This window comes from Papio anubis, chromosome 11 (genome assembly GCF_008728515.1).
Source record: "Papio anubis isolate 15944 chromosome 11, Panubis1.0, whole genome shotgun sequence".
NCBI classification, from domain to species: domain Eukaryota; kingdom Metazoa; phylum Chordata; class Mammalia; order Primates; family Cercopithecidae; genus Papio; species Papio anubis.
In genome coordinates, this window is record NC_044986.1 from 9,211,856 (window position 1) to 9,239,082 (window position 27,227).

The 27,227-nt window shown below is 52.2% G+C and overlaps 1 protein-coding gene and 1 long non-coding RNA gene across 5 annotated transcripts in view; one reads left to right on the forward strand and one right to left on the reverse strand.

Annotated features, from left to right (window-relative positions):
* Window positions 1–211: 211 nt before the first annotated feature.
* On the reverse strand, window positions 212–5,178 carry LOC103887796. The gene is made up of 3 exons (XR_652032.4): window positions 3,643–5,178; window positions 1,070–1,176; window positions 212–552 (listed from the first exon to the last, which is right to left on the reverse strand). It is a non-coding gene; the product is annotated as an uncharacterized LOC103887796 (long non-coding RNA).
* Window positions 5,179–16,819: 11,641 nt separating this feature from the next.
* CHST15 (carbohydrate sulfotransferase 15) overlaps window positions 16,820–27,227 on the forward strand; it is an 84,818-nt gene continuing 74,410 nt past the window's right edge. Inside the window, exon 1 of one of the 4 annotated variants that reach the window (XM_021943816.2) lies at window positions 16,820–17,037. The gene's annotated coding sequence lies outside the window, so the exon portion shown is untranslated. Of the gene's footprint in view, window positions 17,038–17,201; window positions 17,298–18,052; window positions 18,168–27,227 lie in introns of those variants that run through there. The other 3 variants (XM_021943817.2, XM_021943818.2, XM_021943814.2) reach the window with 3 other exon arrangements.

Below are 27,227 nucleotides of genomic sequence, written 5' to 3' on the forward strand. Positions count from 1 at the left end.
ATCCATTGATCCATCCATCCATTGATCCATTTATCCATCCATAGATCCATCCACCGATCCATTCTTCTATCTATCCATCCATCCATCCACCCACCCACTAGTAGTCATTATCTATTCTCTATTGCCCCAGAATAAGACCCAGACTCCCAAAAACATCCTTACAATGATGTTGTTATAAGCAATAGAAGGTCTCAACTCAAATTAGTCTAAGACTTAAGGACATTTGTCATCTCACAGCCCAGAAATCCTGGCAGGGCATGCTCCAGACAGGATGTCAAAGCTCTGACTTCACTTCTCCTGGATCCCATGGGCTCTGCCCATTGGCTGCATCTTCAAGGTGGAGGCGAGGTGCAGCCGCTCTGGGCATCACAGCCAGACACAAACATGACAGTATCCCCAGGGAAAAGAGGGGCTCTCTCTTCCACTGTCTCCTTCCTGCAGATGGTGGAGGTGGGTGGGGCAGGAGACGGCTTTTGGCTGTGGATTTTCTAATCCCCAGGAGAAGCCGATCATGAAGAGTGAATTCAAACCCCACACGCTGTCTCAGTGGGTCTTCAGGCAGGCCAGGCAGAGCAGAAAAAGACAAACAAACAACTACCTTCAGCGGGTTCCAGAGGCCCAGTGACTGGTCAATTGGGTACAGACATGCCAACAAATCCCTGCCCGCAGAAGGCAGAGTCCCTCTCTTCTGCCCAGAGCTTGGCACCATGCCACCAGTCATGGAAAGACAAACTCCAAAGACAAACTGTCCGCTCACCTTGCAGCCCTCCTCCCTCCACCCAAACCCCCTCCCGGAGCTGACCACCCACCCCCACCCCACTCATCGGGGTCTCTCAAACAGCCTTCTCACTTGTCACCTTGGCTGTGCTTTTCTTTTGCCCAGGAAGGAAGACAATTGGCATAATGGCTCTTTGTGCTGAACATGTTACCAGAGCAGAGGCTGCCAGAGCCCCCGCAAGCTCCCTTCTTCACGCTGGCTCCCAGCGCCCCACCCAGTGGCTCAGGCCCAGCTCAGTGCACCTCGTCCTCCCTCCCCCAAACAGAGGTGGTGAGGGACAGGGGCAGTCACCTGGGCGCTGCTGCCAGAGGTCCTGAGGCCAAACCACAGCCTTCAGATGAGTGTCAGGGTGGATGCAAGCGATGAGGACTGTGGCCAGTCCATCCTTCTTCGGTTTTCTTTTAAACGAAGAAAGGAAAAAAAGGCCCCATCACAAAAGTACTCTGCAACTTGAGTTGAGGGGAAATGTCTGGAGTCACCTGCCCTGGATGTACCTTCCTGGGCACAACTTGCCATTTGTCCCCAGTGCCCAGTGGGAAACCCCCCCCACTCGCCCAGCCCCAGGCTCCACTGCATAAAAGGGAAGTCAGAAGGTGGAGCATCTTTTAGGTATTCATTCAACAAACTTCACCAGGCACCCACTGTGGGCTAGCCCCTGTGCTAAATGCTGGCTGTGGATACTGATGTGGGAAGCATGTGGGCTTGGACAGGCTGTCCCTCAGTAGCGGGGTGGCTAAACAAGCCACTTAACCTGTGAGAACTCAGTGTCTGGGTTGGCAAAATGGGAATAGTATAGACCTCAGAGGGCAACTACTAGGATTAGATAAGATGTGTAAAGCATTTAGACAGAGCTCAGAACACGATAGGTAGTGATGGCGGCAATGACTGTATTTGTCCGTTTTGCATTGCTATAAAGGAATACCTGAGGCTGGGTAATTTATGGAGAAAAGTGGTGTGATTGGCTCACGGTTCTGTAGGCTGTACGAGAAGTGTGGGTCCAGGATCTGCTTCTGGTGAGGACCTCAGAGAGCTTCTACTCATGGAGGAAGGCAAAGGGGAGCTGGCATGTCACAGAGTGAGAGGGGAAGAAAAAGATAGGGGAGGAGGTGCCAGGTTCTTTTTTTTTTTTTTTTAACAACCAGTTCTCATGAAAACTTGCTCGTTACTCTGGTGGACAGCACCAAGCCATTCATGAGGGATCTGCCTCCAAGACCCAAACACTTCCCACCAGCCCCCACTTCCAATATCGGGGATTGCACTTCAACATGAGATTTGGAGGAGACAAACACCCAAATTCTATCAGACACAAAGCTCCTGCCCTCGGGGAGATCACAGGACGCTATGGAAGCACCACTTGGACTTGAGTTTAGCTGGGGGCTCCTAGAGGAGTGACTGAGCTGGGCTTCGCCAGGCATAGCAGTCCACGTAGGCATAGCAGTTCACGTATGCGTACTCGGCATCCAGGTGTCTTTGCAGTGACTTAGGAACTGTGGTTGCTTTGCCCTTGGGGGTCCTTGGTCTCATCCCAAGGGAGACAGCACTTGGAGAGCCCCGCCTGCTCCTTGGCCTCAGCTGGAAATGACACTGACCGTCCAGCTCTCCATCCCTGGATCAGGACTCGCTACGTGGCCCCACATCACTGCAGAGGGGCTGGGAAACGCAGGGAAGCAAACGGATACTCGACCAGCAGTAAATGTACACCATTCAGAGGGTAGGGCCAGGGGGATTCCAGGCTGCGGGAGCCGGGACAAGAGGCAGAAGAGTGTCTGGGAGCCGTCAGTGCTCCGGGTGCCTGCAGGGGGGCGGCAAGGAAGGCGGATGGGGGCTGCATGGTGGAAAGGATGAGGTGGTGGGTCAGGCTGGGCCGGGCTGGAGAGCTCTGGCTACAATGAAAAGAAGGCGGTGGAGTGTACAGGGCACAGAGACCTTTCGGGAGGCCGTTGCAGAGATCTCCACACGGGGGATGGACTCCTGAATGGGGCCATGGTAACGCAGCGGGGGAGGAGGAAGCAGGGCCTTGAGCTATCAACAGTGGAATCCAGCTGGGGACGGGGCAATTCCCAGACTCCTCACTTGGGCGACTGTCATTCACTGAGCTTACGACCAGGGAGGCTAGGGCAGCTTTGGGGAAAGATGACAGGCTTGTTGATGGATTGCCCCAACAGGCAGTAGGTTACAGCATTAGAGGGCTCAGAGAGACCCGGGCCAGAGTCACCAACCTGCTCAACACCAGGTGCCCTGGCCACCTCCCCTCACACCCTGCAAAGCATCCACTGCCCTTCTGCCTCTGACCCCTGCTGGGCACTGCTCAGCAGCCAGTCCCCAAAGAACAAAGGGGAGCCTGACAGATTAAAAAGCCCCGTGTGTTATCCTGGCAACTGAAGCTCGGAAGCCGGTGATCAATTCCCAGTCTGAACATAAGTAATCCCAGGACAGGCGGGGGTGGGACGGGGGAACAGACATGAAGGTGCTCATTATGGCAAGTGGAAGGATGCTTTTAACACAGAGACGGCCAGGGCACATCACATAAATATCATGCTTTGCAATTGTGGAGGTAATTGAAACATGATTAACCCCCCTGGTCTTTGGTCGTTGGGATTTGGAATCCCATATATTATGAACACTCTGTTCTGAAACCGGCTCTGTTGGCCCCTCCTCTGCAGACAGGAGCTTTTCTCATAAGCATCATAAAAAGCTTCGTGCATTATTGAACAGTGGAGTTAGTTTTCCTGTGCCCTGAAGTCCTTTGCCATTTTCTTTGTTGCATTCTGGCATTTATTTCAAAGGCTCCTTTCAAGTCAACACAGACCCACCTGTTCAGCCTCCAGGAAGGACTCCCCTCAGCCCCGAACACAAGCTCTTACCTCTCACTTCTGGGAAGAATCATGTTATCTGGAGGTGAATCAGAGGCGAGCTCTTTACAGATCAATCAGTGTCTACATTACATTCTAGCCATTTCACAGATGGGCAAACGGAAGTGCAGAGGAGTTAAGTCATTTGCCTAGTTCACCAAGCAAAACCAAAATAGGGTGAAAATGGAAACTGAAAAACCTGTTCTGACTGAGGTAAATCATGGTCGCACCCTGTGCTCTGCAGAGGGAAAACACAAGCTCTACCGGACAACTGAGGATGAAGCTGCCCCTGAACAATCCCACCGGAAAGTGGCAGGCTTGGGAAATAGAGTCGTGCTCGCTGGAGCCTCTCTGCCCCGCCAAGAGGCCTGGGTGCCTTTTATTAAACAGAGGACTATTCAACAATAAATATTTCTCACGCAAGGCCGGAGGAGTTACCATACTTGGCTCCCTCCCAGCCTGGCTGAGTCAGCAGGGAATTTGCCAAGGTGCGGAAACCTTGTGTTCTGTGGTTTGGGGTGTTGATATTTTTTAAATACTGAGCCGGAGAGCCTGAAGACTGCACAACACATGTGGATGCACCACCCCCATGGGTTCTGATCCTGGGAAACATGGATTAGGCTCCTAGGGTGCTGGGAAGCTACAGGGGGGAATGGGTGGGTGGACGGATGCTACAGGGGATTTGGGAAAGTGTCAAAGGCAATGCTTTCTCAAATACAGTTTCCTTTTCTACAGAATGGGCTGAATAAAGTATAGACCCAGGGATGCTGTGAGATTAAGATTTTCAAAGGGCAGGGGCTTTAGCAGGGAGAGCGCGGGACTTGGATTTCAATCCTTCCTGATACAGTTATGACTTATCGGCTGTGAGTCCCTGGGTGAGACGTTTCCTCTTTCTGAGCTTATTGTTTCATTTATAAAATGGGGCATTAATATTTCCTACATGAACCTTTAAGAGATAGGTACCAGGGCCCAAATAACTGGATGAATATAAATGCGTTTGCACAGAGATACTTATGGCATGATTATTTTTTGGTGTGTTGCTGCTGCAGCGCTTTGCCTGGGGCAGGTCCTGTTCAGCCTCAGGAACTTGTTTATTTGTATTAGGCTTTTTGATGAGACTGGGGAGAGCTCCTTCACTAGGACTTCACAGAAGAGGATTCGTCTGTCGGTCCCTGGTCCCTTCACATAAATTAATATTCCAAATAAGAATTACACAGCCATTTCTATTAATATTTGATTCCTTGCCTCTTCAACTATCGGCTCAGTATTCTAACTGAGTTGAAAGAAGAAATAATTGTTTTTTCAGCCACTCCCACCGGGGAGGCAGCTGTAGACCCTGATTGCAGCCAGTGAAGTAACAAGTTTGATTGGTTGGCCTGAGGACAAGAGATGGGATGCACGTGTTAGAGTTGGTGGTTCCTTGGGGGAGAGAGAAGCTCCCCTCGGCTGCTTTGGAGGCAGATCCTGAAGGAATAGCCTTCTGAGTTCCGAATGCCTTGGAGGCACGGGGAAGGCCTGCTGGAAGGCTGGTTCAGATGTGCTCCCTGCTGGGAAGAGATTGGTGCTCCACTCCCAGGACTTACAGAGGCCCAGCCTGGAGGAGGCAGATAATTAGCAGATGGGGCCTGAGGGTGACTCTCAGCTTTGTCTCCAACACAGCCCCTGTTGGGCACCTGCAGGAGGCACACAAGGACCTGGCTCAGAGGATGACTGGGCACGGCCTCCTCATCTTGGTAAAGATGATGGGGCTTCTCACTCTGGAAGGAGAGAAGCCCTAAACATGGTGCAGGGCCTGGGGGCCTCTGTGGTCCAGGAGATGTCCTTCTCCACTCCTTCACTTCTCAAATGCTGGGCTCCTCCCTCCTTGAATCGCCCCCACCCAGGGTCCAACCAGAGGCCAGATATCCCCAGAGGCATGAGGATAGTGAGGGGGTGGCCCCTGATCCAAGTCTCCACCTGGACTGAATTCTTAGAATTTTACGTTGCCCCAGCATCCATTTTGAATATAAATTTAACTTTCTCAGACCAGAGGTAGAGCTTAGACCCCCCTGACAGTTTCCACTTCTTTGGTTCCTCCCGGTTCCTCCCAGTTTCTCAATGTGTTTGATCCAGACATCTGCCTTATGCCAGGCCTCCTGGTGACCATGCCCCCACCTCCTATGGGACAGCTGGGTACAGCCTACTCGATTCACTCCACTGATGTCCACACAGCATGGACTGAGTAGATATGCCCCAGTGACACCCTCTCGGCCACAGCAACCCCATACCTGTGCCTGCTTGCTCTAAACCCACCAGCTAGAACTCCCATGGAAAACCTGCTTAGGTAAGCCCTGGACCCCAGTAAAGGCTCTGGCCCCTGGGTCCCCCCAGCCCTGCTCCACACATGCTGGTGGAGCCTGCGCGTCCCAGACAGCTCCCTGCTGCCCGCTGGCCCTGAGGCATGCTGCCCTCTTCTCTCTGGGACCTGTAAGTAATAACATCTGCTTCTGTTATTTCGTGTGTTTTGCTGAGTTGCCTTCTCTGTGTCTCACTTGACTGACACACCCAAATCTACCTTCCCTCTTGCTCAGGGCTGTCCTAGAGAGTGGGTATCCTGGTAGGAATAAACTGGACACAAGTCAGGCAAGAGCCACAAGGGCATCTGCCAGCACAAGGGACAAGGACACCTGGTCATGGGTCAGACACTTGGGCCTTAATCAGGCCGTCCGCCAGGGCAAAGAAGCATCCCATGAAAGGTACACCATCAACATCCACAACCACCTCCCCTGCAGCCCTGTCAGGGCAGGCTAGAGCTTATAGCTGCTCTCCTAGGAGAGACCTGAAGGCCACGTTAGGGGACAATATAACATCAACCTTGGAGCCTTTGCAAATTCTGTTCCAAAGCGAGAAGTCATTGTGATGCCATGTTTAGAGGCAGGTGGCCTCAGGCAGCAGGGACACCATCAAAGGTGGTGTCCATCGTTGAGTTGTCCCCACCTGTAGGCCCTGCTCCACCTCTGTTTTGTCCTAGTCTCAGCTCCATCACCCCTGTACCCCTTCCTGTGATAGAGCCTGGCCTGGCTTGGGAATAAAAGAAGAAAACAGGAAATAGCAAACTGCCCCAAGGACTGTAATTGTGACATTGTCATCTGAAAATGTTTGCAGTCCCTGTTGGCATATGCTACTGGAGCAAAAACATGCAAATCTGGAGCAAGGTGACAGGTGGCCCTCAGGCTTCTGGAGGAGACACCTGGGTTCCAGTTTGGTTCTGGTCTGCTGGGGTGGGATTCTCAGACAGCATCTGGCCCATTTCTGGGTTGGATGGTACTCTGAACAGGGCACTGATTCAAGGGCCAATGAGTCCCATCCCAACTCCTACAAAGCTGTGTGCATTTTGCCCACTGCCTGAGCTTGTAGTTGGAGCAGCGTCCTCTTAGCCCTACTCAAGCCCTTGCAGGCTCAGCTTAGCTGAAGCATCTGGAAGCCATTGGTGTAGAGCTACAGACTCAGCTGCTGGTGTTTATCACCCCAGAGGTTGCAAAGTGACGGCCTGTGGGACTCTCCTGCAATCTGATGGCATTGGATCTCACTATATTGTACAATTATTTTTTCTGATTTAGTTGCCAATCCAAGATTTTTTTTTTAAATTGGGCTATTTCACAATAATATCCAAATTTCAGACTCCCATGCTCCATCCAGTGGGAACTGAGACATAGTGGCTTCCTTGGATGGGCATGTGTGCTCCATGGTGCTGAAGACCCATTCCCTGTTGGCCACCTTGGGTCCTCTCATTCATTTCCCAGCCCCCCTGGCCTGGGTGGGTCAGGACTGTGCAACCATGCTGTACACCATCTGAGGGTGGCCAGAACAGGGCAGGTGGCAGGCTGCAGTGTCTTTGCTTGAGCTAACAGGCATGCCCTAGTGTAGTGCCGGGCACAAGTTCGGTGTGGGGTAAGCCTCCCCTTGCCCTGTCCCTCACAGTAAGGTCAGGAGAGCACTCACTGCCCCTAGACCCTGTGCTCTTTGAGGGGGATCGGCTTCTACTCCCATCCCTCCCCTGTGGCTTCAGCACAGGTAGTTTGCTGTATCCTTGCTCAGCCCCTGTCCTTGGAGACTGGGGTGGACTGGAGACCTGGACTCAGAAAGGCCAAGAGGCCGGGAGGCCTGGCCTCACATGGGACCAGAAGGCCCAAAGCCCAATTCTGGATGGAGGGACCAGCTGTGAAGCTGACGTCCCTCAGGGTTTCAGGGATGTAGCCCTCAGGTGTAGGCCCCTGAGCTGTGCCTGGGCTGAGAACACGACACCTCAACCTCCTCAAATGCTCAGGACATCAGAGGCTTAGCAGACAACAAAGTAGTCCCCTCTTAGACCTGGGGATGGCGGGAGAGGTGGGGTTTTCACTGGACGCTGAAACTAGGGTGTGGAGGGCCCTTGGGCCCTTTCCCAGGACAAGCTTGGGGCAGAGGGTGGGGAGCATGAACAGTGCTTCCAGGTCTTGAGTCTTAAGGGCAGGGGGATCGCAAGTGGGATCCAGAGAAGAAGGTCGAGTCCTGAGGTGGGAGGAGGGGCCTCGGAGGCCATCTCTGAGCCGGAGCTTCCCCTTCTTGAGTGGATTCTCCCTGGCTGCTTCCAGTGCTCTCTCCATCCTCTGGCCCCTCTCCCACCTGCATCCCTCTTCCCCCTGCACACATGCAGTGTGCCCAGACAGGGCTCACCCAGACCACAGGGGCTCCTAGGTAATGCAGACATCCAGTGCTAAAGACAGCAGGGCCACAGACTGAGAAGGGTATTTTGTTATCAGCTTTCTTAAAATCAGAAAGATCAAAAGAAAACTGATGCATCTTGCTAAAAACTGATCCCTGTGAGAAAGCCTGCTGGACCCTGGGCCCTAAACTCTTGACACTCACTCACATTCCTGTTAACAAGGAGGAAGGACTCATTAGTACCTGGTTGGAGTTGAGTAACTTTGTTTTCTTTTCATTGTATTTACTTTGTGATTTTTTTTTTTTAATGGTAAATGATGATGGTTTTTCCTTTCTGAGGAAGACAAAAACTGTCATTTAAAATGCATTTTTAAAACACTTTTTAAATGAATGTTTCCAAATATAGACCAGAAATAGGGATGAATACCACCATGCCACCCTCCAGCCTCAATGACCCTGGCTGGTCTCATTTTTTGACACCCCCAGCTCATCCCACAGCCCATTATTGAAGCAACTCCCAGCCACCATACAACTCACCTGTGTATACTTCAGTGTCAACTGCCTCTATGTGACTATATCAAAAGAACATGGTGAGTCAGTGATTGTGCAGGGAGTCCCTGTGTAAAGCAAATCCCTGAGCATGGCCTGGAGTGATGTGGCTGGGAAGCCTTGCCTGGGCTGGCTTCTCATTGAGTGCACAAGAACCTGCACCTGATGGGGGGTGCCACCTGCCCCAGCCCTGACATGGGCATGGCACCCGGTTTTTTCCTGTCTGAAGCCTTTCAGACTGTGGGCCTCCCAACGGTAGGGTGGGAGTCCTGGAAGCTCATGTGTGATATCCCTGGAGCCTGCTCAGAAAATATTTGCTGAAGAAGTGGGACAAACTAGCTGGTTGGAACTCCTAACACAGAGAGTGAGATAGGCTGAATTTTAAATGACCCCTGGGATGGTTAATTTTATGTATCAACTTGACTGGGCCATGGGGTACCCAGATATCTGGTCAAACATTTTTTTCTGGGTCTGTCTGTGGGGGTATGTGTTAGTCCATTCTCATGCTGCTAATAAAGACATACCAGAGACTGGGTAATCTAAAAACAAAAAAGGTTTAATTGACTCACAGTTCAGCATGGCTGGGGAGGCCTCAGGAAACTTACAATCATGGTGGAAGGGGAAGCAAACATGCCCTTCTTCACATGGCGACAAAAGGGAGAAATGCTGAGTGAAGTCTGGGGGAAAGCCCCTTATAAAACCATCAGATTTCATGAGAACTCACTCACTATCATGAGAACAGCATGGGGGTAATGGCCCCTGTGATTCAATCACCTCCCACCAGGTTCCTCCCACAACACATGGGGATTATGGGAACTACAGTTCAAGATGAGATTTGTGTAGGGACACAGTCAAACCATATCAGAGTGTTTTGGGATGAAATTAGTATTTGCCTTGGTAGATGGAGCAAAGCAGACTGCCCTCCCCAGGCCAGGGTTCCCAGGGAGGGCAGGTCTCCTCTAATTCAATAAGGGCCTGAATAGAACATAGGGCTGAGTAAGAAAGAGTCCTCTCTCTCTTTGCTTTCACCTGGGATGCCGGCCCCCTCCTGCCTTCTGTCACACTCAGGCTGAGACCTGAGGGCTGGGACTCCTTAGCTTCCATGATCATGTGAGCCAATTTCTTCTAGTGCACACATACATACAGGCATGCACACATACATACATCCTACTGGTTCTGTTTCTCTGGAGAATTGTGACCTTTACCCCCATTACCCCATCACCCCATCACCTTTACCTGTGCCCTGGTGTCATGCTCGTGAATATGTTGGGTTACATAAGAAATGAGACTCTACAAATGTAATTAAGGTTACTAATCAGTTGACTTCAGCAGAGGGGGTTATTCTGAATTATCCTCGGTGGGCTTAATGGAATCACATGAGCCCTTAAAAGCTGGTAGAAAAGGAGGGCAGAGGGGCTTCAAGAGTGAGAAAGACTCAAAATGCCGTTGCTGTTTGAAGGTGGAGAGGGTCACACAGAAGGAATGTGGGTGGCCTCTAAGCATAGAGAGTGCACCCACGTTGGTACCCAGCAAGGAAATGGGGGCCTCAGTTTACCAACAGCCAAGACTTGGATTTCTCCCCAGGACCTGTAGGTTCGAGCCCAGCCTGACCGACACCTGCATTTCATTCTTGTGAGACCCAGAGCAGAGACCCCATCAGAATTCTGGTCTACAGGCTGTGAGATTAAAAAAAAAAAAAATGGATTCTGCTTTAAGTCATGAATTGCTGGAAATTTCTTACTCAGCAACAGAAGATCAATTCAGAGAGTGAGGAAATCCCTTTCTGTTCACTTCTCACAATGAGAGATACCGATTCTGGATGACACGGGACAGGGGACCGTCCCAGGAGAGAATCCTGTTCCACATTTCATGTCACAGGGAGGGATGTGAGGCTCAGAGGGGGTCACAGCAAAGGAGGAGTGGAGTTGAGGTCAGAGCCGGAGTCTGGGTGCTTGTGGCCCATGTACCTAGTGCTCAGGTGAGCCTACCACGGGTCTGATGGGGGTGGGGCACACTTCTGAACAGGTGCTCACACTGCTCCCCGCCCCCAGCTCTCACCCACACCCACAGCCATACCCACAGCAGGTGGTTGCTTTTGTCTAAGCAACTCCTAAAGAGCCAACCCCCATCTAAGAGCAGAGAGTCCCTGGAAGTGGACACCCGTGTTCTGTGCTGCCATTGTCACAGGACTCATCTTTTCAGAACCACCCTGTCTGTTGCCCCTGAGCCACTCTGGGAAGCCATGTGGATGGAGCCGATGGGTGTCCAGGAGCCAAGGAGGGAGATGGGCCCAGGGAAGAGGCAGGGCCACAGCTGCACAGCCTGGCAATGTGGACTTGGACCTGGCTAACCTTGTTGGCGCAGTGGAGGTGCTAAGGGTAGGCATCAAAGGTGTTTAGCCATGGGGCCGACAGAATCAGATCTGTGTGTTGGAAAGACCCTGGCTGTGTAAGTAGAAAGAACCAGTTAGCAGCTAGCAGGGAGAGGAGGCAGGGAAAGTGGCAGGAGGAGGCTATTGTGACAGCCTCGTGGGAGACATGAGACTGGTCCAAACCAGCAGCTCTCAAAGGTCAATGGGCGCTGAGGGAGCTTGTTAAATACACAAGTGCCCAGGTGCCACCCCAGACACTCTGATTCAGATGACTGGCCCCACCCCACTGTCATAGAATCTCTGGTATTGGGGCCTAGGAATCTGCATTTTGAAAACTGTCCAGGCACTTCCAAGATGAGCCAGGCTTGGGAAGAGGACTATGGCTCACTGCACTGGGGTAAAGGAGCAGCAGTAAAGATGTCATGGAGATTCTCTCACAGGCACCGCCTGAGAAGGTGCACGGTGGACACCCACAGAGCCCGGGGTGGTGGGGGTGAAGCAGGTCTGGGTTGGAGCTGGAAGCAAAGCTGGGCTGGGAAGGAGTGCCCATCATGATGCACTGCTTGCTGTGTCTGCCTGTGGGTGTTCATTTCTATTATCCTCCTAAACACCGCTTTGTAACATTTCACTGCATTAAATGCTCAACCAGGAAAATGAAATTTATTTAGAAGGCTGAGGTATTTCACATCTAGGGCAGGCGATGCTGCTCTAAATTTACCAAGTCAACAGCTCATTTTTGCTGTTGAATGGGTTGTAGATCTTATGACAGAAGCAAGTAAGTGAGAACGCTACCAGCTGTAAACTTTATCTTATTGGCGAAATGTCTATTACGCAGCTAAAAACATCTACTTAATAGGTGCTGCCCTTCAACAATTGGTAGCAACAGAGTCTTAGGTGGTGATAACAATGACATTATATCTCTTTTATCACCTGTAGGTTCTTTGTATTGTCAATTACTGGCTGCACATTCCTTCCGGCCTCAGAGGCTGTATGATAAACAGGTTGCACCATTCTGATGACGTGGTCATCACTGGAGGCACGGGGGGTTTGCATCTGATTTTCCTTCGGAGGCATCTGCCTGTGTTTTAGGATCCCCAGTCTTCATCAGGACATAGTGAAATCATATGAAGCTAACTAAGTCTGATGAATGAGTAAGTGCTAATCAAGCCAGGTGATTCTAACTGGGTCATTCATAAACATTTACAGGCTCTGAGCTAGGGGTGGTGAATGCAGAGACATACAGGACTCCATTTCTCTGGAATAGAGCTCTGAAATCTTAAAGCTGCAGCAGCACTTTTGGAACATGCGAACCGCCCCTCAGGAGGACCCTGTAAGAGCAGACAGCTCTCGTGAATATACAAGCCTGGACACTGGTTTAAAACTAACCCCATTCCTTTTTTCACTGAAGGTTTGATGCAGAGCCGAAGTCTGCTGTTCTAAGGAACCACTAGTTGTTATTGTCCTAAATCCGGTAGAGGTTTTGGATGGGGTGTAGGAAATTTTCACAAGAACCCAAATTTCACGTCGATTTGTGATGGATTAGCATACCAAAATGGGCTTAAAGTGCACTTAATGGATGCATTACTGCAGAAGGGAGCCACCTAACCAGAGCATTGCTAAATTTATGAAATTGAAATGCACTTCAGGTTACTGAGCAGTCTAAATTTGTCAAAGTCACAGAGTGGGAGGCAGGTCGTTGCTGGTGGCAGAGGTGGAAGAAATCTGAAGCCAGGGCTGCCAAAATGAATTTGAAGGCCTCTGCAATGACCCGAAGGGCTCCCTTACACCCAGGTGCAGCCCTTTTCAGTGGCAGGAGCAGGACCTGGGGCTCCTGAGCTTCAGTGTTTACTGAGCCCCTCTTAGCACGCAGGAGGCAGAGAGTGAAAAGGTGTGTCCATTCTTTGCCCTGCCCCACGGTGCTTCCCTAATGGGTCTGCCCACTATGAACTTGAACTCATCGGCACTGGTGCGCACTCATGGAACAGACATGGCTTTTTGTCCTTGCCTAAGTGTTTGGTTTGCAAGCCTCAGTCTCCTGGCCTGAAAAATGGGGATAAGTAATACTGGCCTCACAGGCATGGGAAAGTGCTCAGCACAATGCTTGTCACAACGTGGGACTTTGAAGGTCCCTTTCTTCAGGAGGTGGCTGAGTCTTAGTGACCTCAGTGGTGCCAACATTCAGCTCTGTGAGTGGCACACAGCAGGCATTAAGAGAGTGTCTGCTGAATGAGTGAATAATGAATGAGTAAGTGAATGTGATTTCAAGGATTGTGGCAGGTCCCTGACATTCCAGTTTGCTGGTGTCCTTGTAGCATCTCTTACAGAATATTTATTCGAGTTATACTTATTCATGGATTCAATTTATTACACAATTGCATGTTAACAAACATTCAATTATGTGACTATCATGGATAAAACTACTTGCAATAATAATGATTACTAATAAGAACTACGATTTTTAACTCTTACTGTGTCCCAGGAATTGTGCTGAGTATTTTTAAAATAGTTTGTCTTCAGTCTTGACACCAGGCCACTGAGGCCATGTATCAGCCAGCTACAGCCACAACAATGCTGTGTAACAAAACATTTGCAACATTCAGTGGCTTGCAACAATAAGCATTTTCCCTGCCTTGCTCTTATGTCTGTAGGTTGCCTGTAGCAGCTGTGAGTCCTGCTGTATGTGGAGTGACATGGCTCCAGACAGCAAGTCAAGTTCAGGTTTCCTCCATGTGTGTTCATTCTGAAGCCTCTCTGAAAGAGGCAGCAACGTGTTCTTCTCATGATGGACCACCAGAACAGAGGAAAGCAGGTCTGGCCCTGCAAGCACACTTCAAGCCTCTGATCCAGGTATACTCCCCATTATCTCATTGTCTAAAGCAAGTCCAAAGTCAAGGAATGGGGAGGTGCAATCCCCACACTGGAAGGCCGTGACAAGGATGCATATGTGTAATAACCACCACAGGAGAGTGAAGAGTTGGGATCAACATCTCAGTCAACGACTCGTAGGTGCTATCAGAAGCCTCAAACCCAGGCATGGGAAAAAGTGACTTGCCCAGGTTGCTCAGCTAGTGGGTGACAGAAGTAGGATTTGAACCCAGGCAATTTAAATCCACAGTTGTGGGGGCCTAGAGTGCACACAGGGGAAGCAGGGATTTATTTTCTGAAAGTATCTGCATTTTATTTTTCTTTCTTTTTTCTTTTTCTTTTTTTTTTCTTTTTGAGAGGGAGTCTCACTCTGTCGCCCAGGCTGGAGTGCAGTGGTGTGATCTCGGCTCATTGCAACCTCTGCCTCCCAGGTTCCAGCGATTCTCTTTCAATCTTCAGGCATGTGCCACCACACTAATTTTTGTATTTTTAGTGGAGACGGGGTTTCACCATGTTGGCCAGGCTTGTCTCAAACTCCTGACCTCAAGTGATCCGCCTGCCTCGGTCTCCCAAAGCGCTAGGATTACAGGCTATGAGCTACTGTGCTTGGCCAGTATCTGCATTTTTTTCAGCCATGACTTGCTATTACCATGTTAGTACCAACCTCTCTTGCAGTTACACATTTATTTGTCTATCCTTCCACCCACCCACAGGGACCTGGCATTTGGGTGTTCTTTCAATTCTCTGCAATAACAGGCCCAAGTGCAATTCTTGGGTAATTTTTTGAAATTAAGGTTGAAAGGGAAAAAATCACCCTCTAGTTAATCTCAGGCACGTGTATAAACACCTTTGGAAAGTCCCTGGTGGAATTCGTATCAAAGCGGTACCGTGATTTTTACTTAAAAACAATTTGCTTCATGTCAACTGTGGTTTCTGACACCTGAATTTGAAGGTGATCTGGGTGGGCCCAGTGCCATCTCCGTAACGGAGTTATGTGTTTACCTGGAGGGAGGAAAGGAAAGGCATTATTCCCCGGCAGTATGTGTGGCCCTAGAATAATGTTCCACATACCCTTACAGAAGGGGATTTCCTCCTCGCCGTTTCCACAGACCCTTCCCTGTGTTTGTTTAAACCCGTTGCACACTGGTCTGACAGCTGCCTGGCCCAGGGCCTTCCTTGCAGACGCATGTACAACCAACCCTCTTTAACAGCAACCTGCTCTGTGTCCCCTGATGCAATTACTCGAGTATATAAACCTCACTGAAAGGCAGGCTTTTCTTGGGAGCTAATAAATAAGCCCCAAAGCCACAACGTGTGTGAGACCTTGAAAAATGGCATCATCATCTATTGGGAATTGTGAACCCTGCAAAAAGCAGCTCATTGTATTTTCAGAAATAGGTTTTTGTTTAAAAAAATAATAAAGAATAAAAATCACCAAGTGGAGTCTACATGGAAAAAGCAATCTAGTCTGATATTCTAAGGCAAGTCTCTTTGCTGCATTCATGGTTCTTTGCAAATTTTATGTAAGAGACATTATTTGTAGGAAAACAAGATAGGATTTTAAAGAACTCCCCTCTCATCCCGGTTTCCCATCTGCAGTTATAATCCTCTGATGGTGACCTCTGAATTAGTTGCCATGGATGCTGAGCAGAAGTTTATGACCTCAGGGTGGACTGTAGCTTCAAGGGGGTGAGATGAAGCCTCCAGCAATAAAGAGATAATGGGGAGAAGGCACTGTCAGGAATGACCCTTCGGTGGCATGCAGTCTATAGTTAACGGAGCACTTTCATTTCAACTGCTGGTTGCTTGGAGGAAGAGGGTGCTGGACTCTGGCCACGGGAACACAGGCTGGCAAAAAAACTGCAGATTCTTTTTGCCCCTTGGACCTCAGTTTCCTGAGAGGCTGGGCTTGGTGCTGCAAGGCCCTCTGAGCGAATCTGCCAGAATTTCATGTGTCTTTTTCTTTAACTGCTGACATCTTCAGCCCAGAGTCAGTGGAGTTGGCCACTGGTGCCGCTTTCTTGCCCCTCGCGCTGTCCAGGTAGTTCCCTGGAGCAGACTCCAGGTCACTGCGGCAGGCAGTGGCGCTCGGGGTCCTGCAGAGCTTTACCTCCCGGCGGAAGCAAACACGCCGGGCCAAAGAGCCAGGCCAGCCTTCCCGGGATGCAAATACAACAGAGGGCGCCGAACTCACCAGCGCCGTGGCCTTGAATATTAATGTATGGGCTGGCTCCAGACCGCCAGGTTCCTTAAAGATGTCTCTGGCGGCCGGGCGCGGTGGCTTACGCCTGTAATCCCAGCACTTCGGGTGGCGTAGGCGGGCGGATCATCTGAGGTTGGGAGTTCGAGACCAGCCTGACCAACATGGAGAAACCCGTCTGTACTAAAAATACAAGATTAGCCGGGCGTGGTGGTGCACGCCTGTAATCCCGGCTACTCGGGAGGCTGAGGCAGGAGAATCGCTTGAACCCGGGAGGCGGAAGTTGCAGTGAGCCGAGATCGCGCCATTGCATTCCAGCCTGGGCAACAAGAGCGAAACTCCGTCTAAAAAAAAAAAAAAAAAAAAAAAAAAGTCTCTGGCAAGGTGTCACTGTCAGACTTCAGGGGTTTCGATGTGCTTTTATTTGGAATCACTGCAACACACAAGCAGTGTTGACTCGGAGGGGGAGGGGGCGGGGGCCAAACCCACCGCTCGGCGCACACGCCTTGATCTCGCATTCCAGACTCGAGCTGATGTGTGTCAGCGCGACATGGGGCGGGGGGAGGGTTCTCTTTGGATGTTTCATTCGCCGTCTGCACGTCACTCCCAAACTTTTCCTCCCTGCGCTCGCGGAGTCAGGTTGACGCGCCCTGGATGCGGGGCTAGAGGCTCGGGAGCTGAGCGCGCTCCCGCGGAGCCGGAGCCGCAGAGGCTCCCGGGCTGGACTCGGGCTTCTCAGGTACAAGTTAGGCGCCAGATGCCGAGGTGGGGGCGGCGAGGAGCGGCGGTAGGAGGTCTGGCTCTGGGCTCGGGGCTCCGGCGCCCCTCCGCGGGTTCTGGCCAGGCAGCGCCGGCAGCGGCCGGGGCTGGGCGTAGGGAGTCCGGACCTGCGGAGGCTGCGCGCAGCCTCACTCCCCGCGGCGCTCACGGCGCGGTGGTGGCGGTGGCCGCGGCGGCCCAGGCAGACAATGAACTTGCGAGCGAGCGAGACGAGCCGAGGTAGGTTTGGGCCCCGCGCCCCTCGGCTCGGCCTCTCCGAGCCTTCAGAGATCCCCAGCGGGAGGTGTCCCTTCGCCATTGGTCCTGGCGGCGCTCCGGAGCCCTGCGCGCTTGAGGACCCCGCGGGAAGGGTTGCCCAGCGGCGACGCACGCCCCTTCCCTCGCAGGGAGGACGCGGTCGGAGCGAGGGGACAGGGGACCAAGCAGTGGCGTGGTGGCGCCGTGGATTGCCGGAGGCCGGCGGGTGGCGCACGCCGCGGGGAACGCACGGGCGGGCTATCCGGGAGAAGGAGCCCAGTAGTCGGAATCGGGGCGCCCCTGCACCGCCCAGCTCTGGGAGCCGCAGGCGGGGGACCGACCGACGGACAGACCAGTGCTTTCGCGGTGTGAGCGCGCGTCGTTTGGTGGTAGGGGTCGGGGATTCCCCTCTGCCTTGCGCTCCGCCCCCACACCCCTATCGCACTTTGGGGAAGTTTCCAGGCGCGGCCCGGGGGAGGTAAGCGGGCATCAGCCACTCTCTCCCCGGTCTCCAGCTCGGATACGCTTCCAGAACCCCGGCTCTAGCGTTGCGGCCGTTCCGGGCTGCGAGGCCAGAGCTCTCCGGCGCCTACGCCCGTGGGACCGGGTTCTGGGAGGGAGATGGCGGGGGCGGGCCTGGGAAGAGATTGGGGCGCGGCTGAGCCCCGAGCGGTGTGAACTTTTGCTCCCCGCCCCCTCCTTCTTCCTCCTCCCCGCCCCGCCCCCACTGCTGTCCCCTCCCTGCGCCCCGCCGCGTCTCGGGAGGCGGCGTGACTCGGGAGTTGCCGGCGCTTCCCAGCAGTGGCGGCGGCGTCCCTGGCCGGCCTGGGTGCGGCGACCCGAGCGAGGCAGGTCTGAGCCGCGCGGTGGGGCCGGAGGCGGGGATCCAGGGCTGCGGGGCGGCGAAGCTGGGGAGCCAGGTGGTAGCGGCCCGGGCGCGGAGGCGACTCTGGCAGTGGAGATGAAATGCGAGTCTCTTGGGTTGTGTGTGCCGGGGGATAGGACGCGGTGGCTGTGGGTGGCTGGGTGGCGGGCTGTGGCGCAATTGGCCCCTTGGGATGGCAGGATGGAGGCGCCGGGGCGAAGGGAACCTTGCCTTTGGGAGAATGAATGAATGAAGAGCCCTGGAAGCGCCTTCCCGACTCCTCCAGGCAACCGATTGGCCGGCGTGCGCTCGAGTGTGTACGTGTTGAGGCTTCGGAGCCGCCCGGGTCCTGGGCACAGCTGCTTGACTGCCCCGTCGCGGTCCCGGTGCCCATGTTGCCTGCCCGCCCTGCGCCCGGGGCCGGCTAGCGCGGCTGGGACAGCGGGTATAGGCGAGGAAGGATGGGGCTGGGTTGCTGGCTGCTGGCGGCTGGAGGTCCGCGCCGGGTGTAGGGAAGTCCGCGAAGCAGGCTGCCAGGCTGCGGGCTGGGACCAGCTCCTGGGGACCGGGGCCCTTCTTCGTCTGCCGGCGTGCGCGGAGCCGCTGTGACAGCTGGGCACCTTCGCCTTGTTCACGTTGGATAAGTTAATGGTACGAGTTCTCGGGAATGAAGCGTGGCTCCGGGATGCAGAGGGATGTGACAAGTTGGTCAGTGAGACTGAGCAGAGGGACTCACCTTGCCTCTGGGCGCCCTGGCATGCCCCCAGCCCCACTTTATCAGCTGCAATTCCTGAGTGTTGTGGGATGCCTCGGTGGGTTAGGGTAGCCGCCCAGTGTTGGGGCAGAAAGGCCTCAGAGGGCATCTGCACCCCCCGAGGGGTCCTGAAGTAAACTGAGGCCTAGAGTTTTGCCTAGCGTTTCTCCTGGACCCTCCTTGGACCTTCCTGGAGCATTATCCATCCGGCGCTTTCCTGCTCCTCCTCCCACCACCCGCAACCTTGCAAAATCAGGAACCTTCCCTTCCAGAACGTGGCACTTACTAATTTTACAAACTGAATGTTGAACTAGCATCTCTTGATTGATGCATAAATACATACATAGATCATATATGATTTTCTTCAAAGTAGCACAGGAATAAAAATGCCTTCTAAGTAGGTAGTTTTTACCAAACAAATTTTTCTCCCCAAATTCCTGAGAAACTGTCAGAAGATTTTCTTTCTTGCCACCTCCTGGATGGGCACACTGAGCTGGCGAGGTAAAGTGGATTGTCATGGCCTTCCTGTGGGCACATAGGTGAGCTGGAGGTGGAGCTGCAGGTCTGGGCTTACCTCCAAAGTCCAGCTCCCCAGGAGAGCCAGCTTAGGGACCCTCTGCGGAAGTCCAGCCCTGTCTCTGCGGCTCTCTCCTCTGGACACTGGATGATTGCAGTGAGCTGGCTTGTAGGTGAAGCATGCAGGGGTAATTCTCCAGGATATTGGCCGGGGGGGTGGCAGGCAGGTCGGGCCACAATGGTCACATGTGTGTCTTGCTTTTCTTGGATGATCAAAGCTTGCCATGTCTGAGCCACTGTCCTGGCCAGGGACCCAGCCGGGGGTCACTGTGGCTGCCGTGAGGGCTGCAGTTTCCTTCCACGCCTTTGTCATCCCTGGTTGCTGCTCCCCCTGGCCAGGAAAGCTGAGATGTCAGAAGCATTTGATTTTTCACATGCCTAGAAGAGAGAAGATTAATTCCTGCGTCAAGAAGAAGTGTTTGGGGAAAGGTTGGTAAAGTGGGAAGCAGATTCTACTTATTTGGCGTCTTGAGAAACAGCAGAAAAGAAACTCCAAGTTAACTTGCTGGGCGCCAGGAGTCTGCAGTAGGGGAAGCTGTAGATTAGTGCTGGGTTGTGGTGGTCGAAGCCCTTTTGAGTTCGGCTGGAAGGTGCCCTGCTAGTGGAGGGGGCTGGGGAGAAGAGGGAGACCCCAGGGGTGTCCTGAACAGGTAAGCACATGCCCAACTACAGGGGACAGCCTCGACTCAGTTTCAGCCAGTTGGGGGGAACACAGAGTTGATAGGTCTTGTGAGTTTTTGAGAGGATTCTCCGGCCTGGGTATTTAAATGTGGGCTCAAATTCCAGAAGTATGGTAGAGGGTTCGGGGTGAGTGCCCTTCCAGGAGGGCTGAAGCTTGCCATCTGGCCCAGTGCTTATCTACTGGGAAGGGTGTCACTGCATCAGAGAGCAGGACACAGGAGCCACACCCATCGTGGGCCCAGAGACTAAGAACTGATGGCTGCCCATCATGTCTGTGGCCAGGTCTAGGCTGGAGGTGAGGCGGGCAGAGCTCCTTCACGTACTCATGTGCCATACGTTCATTCAGCAGCTGTTGAATGAATTCCCATGATGTGGAAAGTCATCTGCATGAACCTTTTCATATAATTCCTTTCACCAAATAGATCCTGCAGTTGAGCCTCTGGGATGATTTGGTGGGGATAGGACAGACAGGGTCCCAGCCCTCATGGGAGGGGGACAAGCAGAATTGGCTGTGTAGACAGACAAATGGTCTAGAAGCTGCCGAAAGAGCCCAGAAGGGCAGTGATGCCAAGCAAGGCTTGGGAGCAGGAGTGGGGGAGTGGAGGGTGGACTCGGGGGAGTGTGAGGAGCCTCCTTTTCCAGGTGTGGACATTGAGTTTCAGAGCAGTGGGCGGGAGTCACCCACCCCGTGAGCAGGGCATGCTCAGGTATGATGTTAAGTTGGGAGTGACTTGCCCAAGGTCACATAGCCAGTAAGTGGGAAGTCAGGGGGTCTCTGATCTCCAGCTCTTGGCCAGCTCCTTCATCTCTGCTGTGCTGGGCTGAGGCCTCTTAGAAACTCCCAGAGGAGTGGACATTCCCTGTAATTGGCAGCTCTCATTTTTCCCATTTACACATTCAGGCACTGTCCCCCTTCCTGGGGCCTCAGCAGGCCCAGGATTGCAGAGATGCTGTTTGGAGCGCATTTGTATGAAAGAGAAGTCGTCTAAATTCTAAAAGCAGAGACTGTTTTTAAAAGTGGTAGCTGACTTGGGAGTGTCATTGATCTGAGCAATCAGCCAGCGGACGTCTCTTTAGCAGCTTGTGATTTGGAAGTGACTCAGTCACTGGTGAGAATCATGCAGCTTCCCTCCCCTTCTGGTCTGTAAAGGGGACGCTCAGGTATGAGATTAAGTTACTTCAAATGGTCACTGTGTTCCTGTGCTGTGAATGAGGAGATCATGTTTGCACTTAGCTGGCTAAGTGTTGGGAGACTGAGTGTTTCCACTGCACAAGGCATTTCTTTATTGGCTTCCAGTATGAGGGTCTGATTTCTTTACTGAGATGGTTTCTCCTTTCAAATAAAGCACTGGGACAAAATGATTTATGTGTAGACCTGTGTCTCCACAGCAGAAGATGGAGCATAAAGGGAACAGTTATCTAATTAGTGTGTCCAGTCTAGGTGTCTAGTTAGGAGTGTCCAGGAAGGAGAAAGGTTTTGTGTCCATTTGGGCCAATATAGATTTTTAAAATTGTAAGTATGGGAAGACAGTTCATTGCAAGAGCTATCACGTGCTGTGTCCCTACAGGTTTGATGCTGGCCCTCTGCTAGGCAGGTCACACAGGTGTATCCCTTTGTGTCCTTTAGAGGGCTGGGAGGCTGTTGGAGATGACACACACCAAGCTCTCAGCCATCCGGATGTGCAGGAGGAGGGATTGGGAATGACGGTGGAGGCAGGAGGGAAATAAGGGGGTGAGGGGAGAAGAGCAACTGTGGCTCCAGAAGGAGGAGGCGGCGTGAATCAGCAAGTGGTTAAGTTGTGGGGAGGTGGCAAGTGGGAAGCAGTTTCTCATCTTTGCTGATTTCCAAAGGGATGGGGAGGAAAGGAGACCGTCTGCAGCAGGACTTGTGGCGTTTCTGCCCTGCAGCCCTGGGCCAGGTGCATGGGAGCAGAGAGTCAGTGCTTAGCACAGAGCACAGCACTCAGATCAGTGAGCGAGGTGGAGCTTGTGCAAGTCAGAGTTACGTAACGCCGTTGACAGGCACCTTACAGGGCTTGGCAAAGTGCAGCGGGAGCCCGGGGTAACGACTTTGAGATTGGAGTGTTCAGGGAAGACTTTGGCCCTGGCCTGAGGACGGGTGTCTTTTCAAAGAGTTAATACCTGCCAGTGCTTGACACAGTGCCTGGCATCCAGTAAGTGCTCAGTAAGCACTGGCTCGGGTGGTATTCTTTAGCCCTGGAGCTCCTCACCATGCATGTCTCCATATTTGATTCCAGTATATTCTACCTCAAAGGGTATAGGTAGGAGCCCCTGCAAGCCTTGGCTCCAGCTAGGTTTCCTTAGGGTGGTGGCTTCATTCTCTGGACTCTGTCTCCTCATCTGTGCGAGGAGAACACTGGTAAACAGCTACCCTTCAAGACCCTTCAGCTGACCTTGCAGCCAGGCTGTGGAGCAGCTCGGCTGTGCCCATAGTTGACGCAATTAACCAGAGAGAGGAGACCGCGCAGCTCTAGGTGGAACTGTGCTGGTGTAGCTCACTTGAATGTTACATCTCGCCCCACTCCCAGCTTAAAAGAGCCCAGAGGGGGTCTGAGGGGGGCCTCCTGGCTTCAGCAGGCTCTCCCTGATGCCTATTTTACATTTCTAGAACTCATCATGGCCCAGGCCTTTTAGATCTCTGAAGTAAGTAAGGCTGGCAGATCCTCAAAAGCAGAGGGTATCATTATAATGGAAACTTGGACACTTTCCAGAATTGCATTTGTGGTAAAAATATTGAAACAGACAGCCCAGGCACCCAGGTGCCTGGAAAATACCCCAACATGGGCAAATAATTAGATACAGGCCAGGCACAATTATGTTTTTCTGACAATAGGCTGGAACTTGGTGGCTTAGCATTTTCTCTTGAAATGGAATACGCCCCTGCCAGACCCTTTTGCTCCCTGTGGTCAAAAAGATAGTGGTGTGGCCACCAAGGGGGAGGGCATACAAGGAGAAGTGGCAATGCCATCCCTCCTAGGGTGGCCCTGGATCTATCTTCGGGAGGTTCTGTCCTGCTTTTGCTCTTCTGTGTCCCTGTAGGTAGCTGTCCCGAGGGACTGGGCCCATGGCACCTTTGCTAGGAGGCCAGAGCCTGCATTTCAGAGTCTAAGAGGTCGAGAGAGGTGTAAGATGCATTATTTTACCCTTCCATGAAAGTGGTCTGGGCAGCTGTGTTCCCTTTTGTAAGCCCTGGCAGCTCACTCATGCTGATGGCGGTAAGTTCACCTGTACCTTCACGTTTCTTGTCAGCCAAATGTTTGGTCCCCGTGACAAGGATGCTCTTTTAGCTCAAGTGTTAGATGCCATAGGCACTGGGTGGGGCAGGGCAGGTAGTGGGTTGAGCCTGGGATCCACGCGGACTCAGGTTCAAGTTCATGCAGTACTGCTTCGTCCCATTCCTGTGACTCTAGTCAAGTGGCTCACCTTGCATCTCGGTTTCCTCATCTGTAAAATGGGGTTAATGATTTCTACCTGGTTGGATGGCTTGAGTATTTGAAAGAGTACAATTTAGGGTTCAGGGGAGCTCCCCACATGGAACCACTCTTTTCTGGGCGAGGTCTAAACCTATGGAGAGATACAGGAGGAGGAAGGCAGGTGGAAATCCGCATGCAATGGCCATCCCGACTGCAGCTGTTGTTGGAGAATGTGGCTGAACCAGTGGGCAAAGAAGTGAGGAACTGGGGCAGTCAGGCAGACCTGCCCACCCCATCGCCTGTGGAGCTGGAGAAGCCTCTCCCAGCAGGGTGAAGGGCCTCCTTGCCATGGGGAAAGGCAGGGCTGGGCTGTCACGTCCAGGCCCTCCTTCCATATTCCTGGGATGGTGTAGACACCACCAGGTATAGACAACAGGAAAGTTACACAGGGGGAGCATCCTCCTCAGGGAAGGAAACATCTGGAGTGGTGGAGAAGAGTCGCCCCGTGGCAAGGAATATGACATGCTGGGCTCCGTGCCTGGCCCACGGTGGGAGGGTGGTCAATGGCATCTGTTAGGTACGTACTTGGTAGAGGTGGCCGCAGTGTGTCAAGTAGGTGTTGTTGTCTGCTCCAGGAAATAATCTGGCTTTAAATTCAAGAACATCTCTTTCCTACTTGAGATAATGGTGAGCCATGGATCTCAAGGTCGCATTCTAACTTGAACGCAATTCACAGGGAGCTGAGGTAGTGATTGACTCCTAGCCTGGGCTTGGAGAAGCTTCTCTGCCTCCTCTCTCTTGGTCCCAGGCCCCCAAAGGGCCTCTGCTTCTACCAGACCTGGCTCTGTCTGTCTGGCCAGCCGGGCCTGGACTTGGCTACACTTGGGTCCTCCAGCCACTGGAGAGGGGGAGCTTCCACATCTGCCTACTTCATCATTGAGCCCTCCCACCCCCACTGCCTTCAGGAAGCATTTGCCTGTCATTCTTGCCATCTCTTCCCCGTACCTCCCTCCCGCATCCAGGTGGAGCCTTCCTCCTCTGAGCTTCTGCAGTTTTCCTCTATTGTATTTCTCAACCTTGACCCTGTTCCACACTGTGCTGGGCTACAGTTTCCCGGGTGGGGTCTGCTCTCCCAGCCTGACGAGACTCTTCAGGAGGAGGGTGTCTGGGACTCACGGCACATCTGTGTAGCTAGACTCTCACTTAGTGGCCAGTGACTGCCACGTGTTGCATTAATGCATCAATTAAAAATGATTCTTCCAAAGGCGAGTTTATCCTGGAGATTGTATGTGAACCCTAAGTTTGATAGTGTGGCACAGGAGAGCTCACACTTGTCACTCAATTTCCCAAGGAGTCGAGAGCCTAATGGAATAACCTTGGATTTCCTGGCATTAGGTTTTGGGGCTATTAAAACGTAGTAACCACAGTTTTTTGTGTCTTGAGAGCCTTAGGGGAAAATGTTATGGAAATTTGGTTGTTGTTTCAGGAATATAAGCGGAGCCATCTACTCAGGCGAGAAATGTGGAGGCTGCTCGTGTTTCTTATAGCTGGTATAAATAGCTCGGCTTCAAGTTCCATGCTCCTTTGTTTGGAATGTAAATATTTGCATTAAAAATATAAAGTATGTCCTGGTGTGTATTTTTAGGGACTATAATTTCCAAACCCCACATCAGACTATGGGTCTACTGAGGATTAATTTTCTCTGCTTTGTGAACCTGTATATGTAAAGAGTCTTCCAAATGTACACACCAAATCCTGTTTGCTTCATGCACGACGGACCGCCAGGATTACAAGAAAGCAGGGTTGTCCCGGGGAGTGTGGGCCGAAGGCTTGCGTTTCTCTCCACGCACTTCTGATGGTTCTGCCTGGTAGCTGCAGCAGCCCAGGGCGGTGGGGTGGAGGAGTTTTGGCTGAGATCTTGTGGGTCATCAGGGGCCTGGCTTCTCTGTCCTCGGTTTCCTGGACATCCAGGTGGGGATTTGGCTGCAGCTGGCTGACCTCTGTGTCACGTAACCAGACGCTTGACTTCAGAGTTGCTATTGCTCTAGACAGATGTTCGGGAGTTTTAGTGCCCTTTCTGTGGTCTGGTGGAGGGAGCAGGAAGTTCTCATGTCCAGTTCAGAGGGGAACTGTGAGGGCCTCTGTGTGGTATCTTCCTCCACTGGATTCCTAGGGGCTGTTTAGATTTAATTTTTCTATGAAGGACAACCCAGATGATTTTGTTAATCCCTTACTGTGGGTGGGATGCCATCTCTGGTCTGGCCTTGGCCTGTTCTTGGTAGTGGGGGGCTTGGTGGGGCAGCAGGAGCTGGGCAGGCCATTTGTCCCTGGTATGGGGGAACTTATTTCTAAGGCTCTCTGGGCAGCCTTTGATGAACACCTTCTGGCCCAGAGGCTCTAACGGAGAAGGCTGGGCCATGGAGGTCAGCTCGCCTGGAGAGGAGGGCTGAATGCAGGTGGGCATCCAACTGGCAGCCTCCCTCTTGTCTCATCACAGGATGAAGGGCAGATGAGAAGACAGCCAGGAGGGTCCTGGGCCCTCAGCTGTGACTCCCCGAGAGGCAGGTACCAAGGGCCCCCTTTGTCCTTGCTTCCTAGCCAGTGCGTGGCCCCGCCCTTGGGAGGGTCAGCTCCTCCTCCATCCCACTGAACACTGATGCCTCAGGACTGGACTCCTTGGGGCAGCAGGGACCCTTCCATCTTTCCTTCCCTAGCTCTGCCTTGCAAAGGTGCAGCCTCCTGAGCCTCAGAGTGTCTGACATCTCTCTGCCTGGTGACCCCAACTGAAACATTGTGTGGGCTTAGAAACCGTGAGCCTTGGGGAGGACCATCTTCCTCCGAGCCCTGGGTGTGCTGAACTGCGAAGGCTTACCACTTCCTTGCCTGTGGTTATCTCCAGCCTGACCCATGGTGGCGCGATCCTCTCTCATCATCCGTCACAGTTTTTAATGAAGAAAATATGTTCCAGAAAGGCTGAGTGTCATGCCGCATCAGGTCAGTGATCCAAGTCATTATAGTGAAAGTCAGAGGAAATAGCTGCTTTTAGGACACGCTGAACTTGCCTAAGAAAGTTATCAGTGGGAATAAATGAGTGGGAAGAAAGCACGCTCCGACTAATGAGAACAGTATAAGCCTGACATTTTGTGTCGTCCTAACTTTGAAAAGCTATTTATACCCACTTGATAGCAGTTTCTATGAGAAATTAGATATGAGGAGATGTACAGAAGAGAAGAGTGGGAGCTGGGTGACTGTGAGCTCCTCCTCAGAAACATCTTCCAGGCAAAAAAAGAAAAAAAAAAAAAGAAAGAAAAAATCATTTGCTCACCTATTGACAATTGAAAATCCAGGGATCTTTTGCATTGTATAAAATTTGGCTCAGAGAAGAAAAACGATGTATTGAAAAGAAGATGAAGCTTCAGTTGCCATTTGAGTGGTAGAAAATAAATTTGCTTTTGGCCATAAAAATGGAAACAAGTCAATAGAAAAAATGCAGGCCTGCCCACTTTTGAGTCAGCAGTTTTTTTGGTTTATGGAAGGGTGAGAAGACTTGCTCACTGGAAACCACCCGTTGGATTACTTAGGAAGCTGCAGAAGCGTTGAAG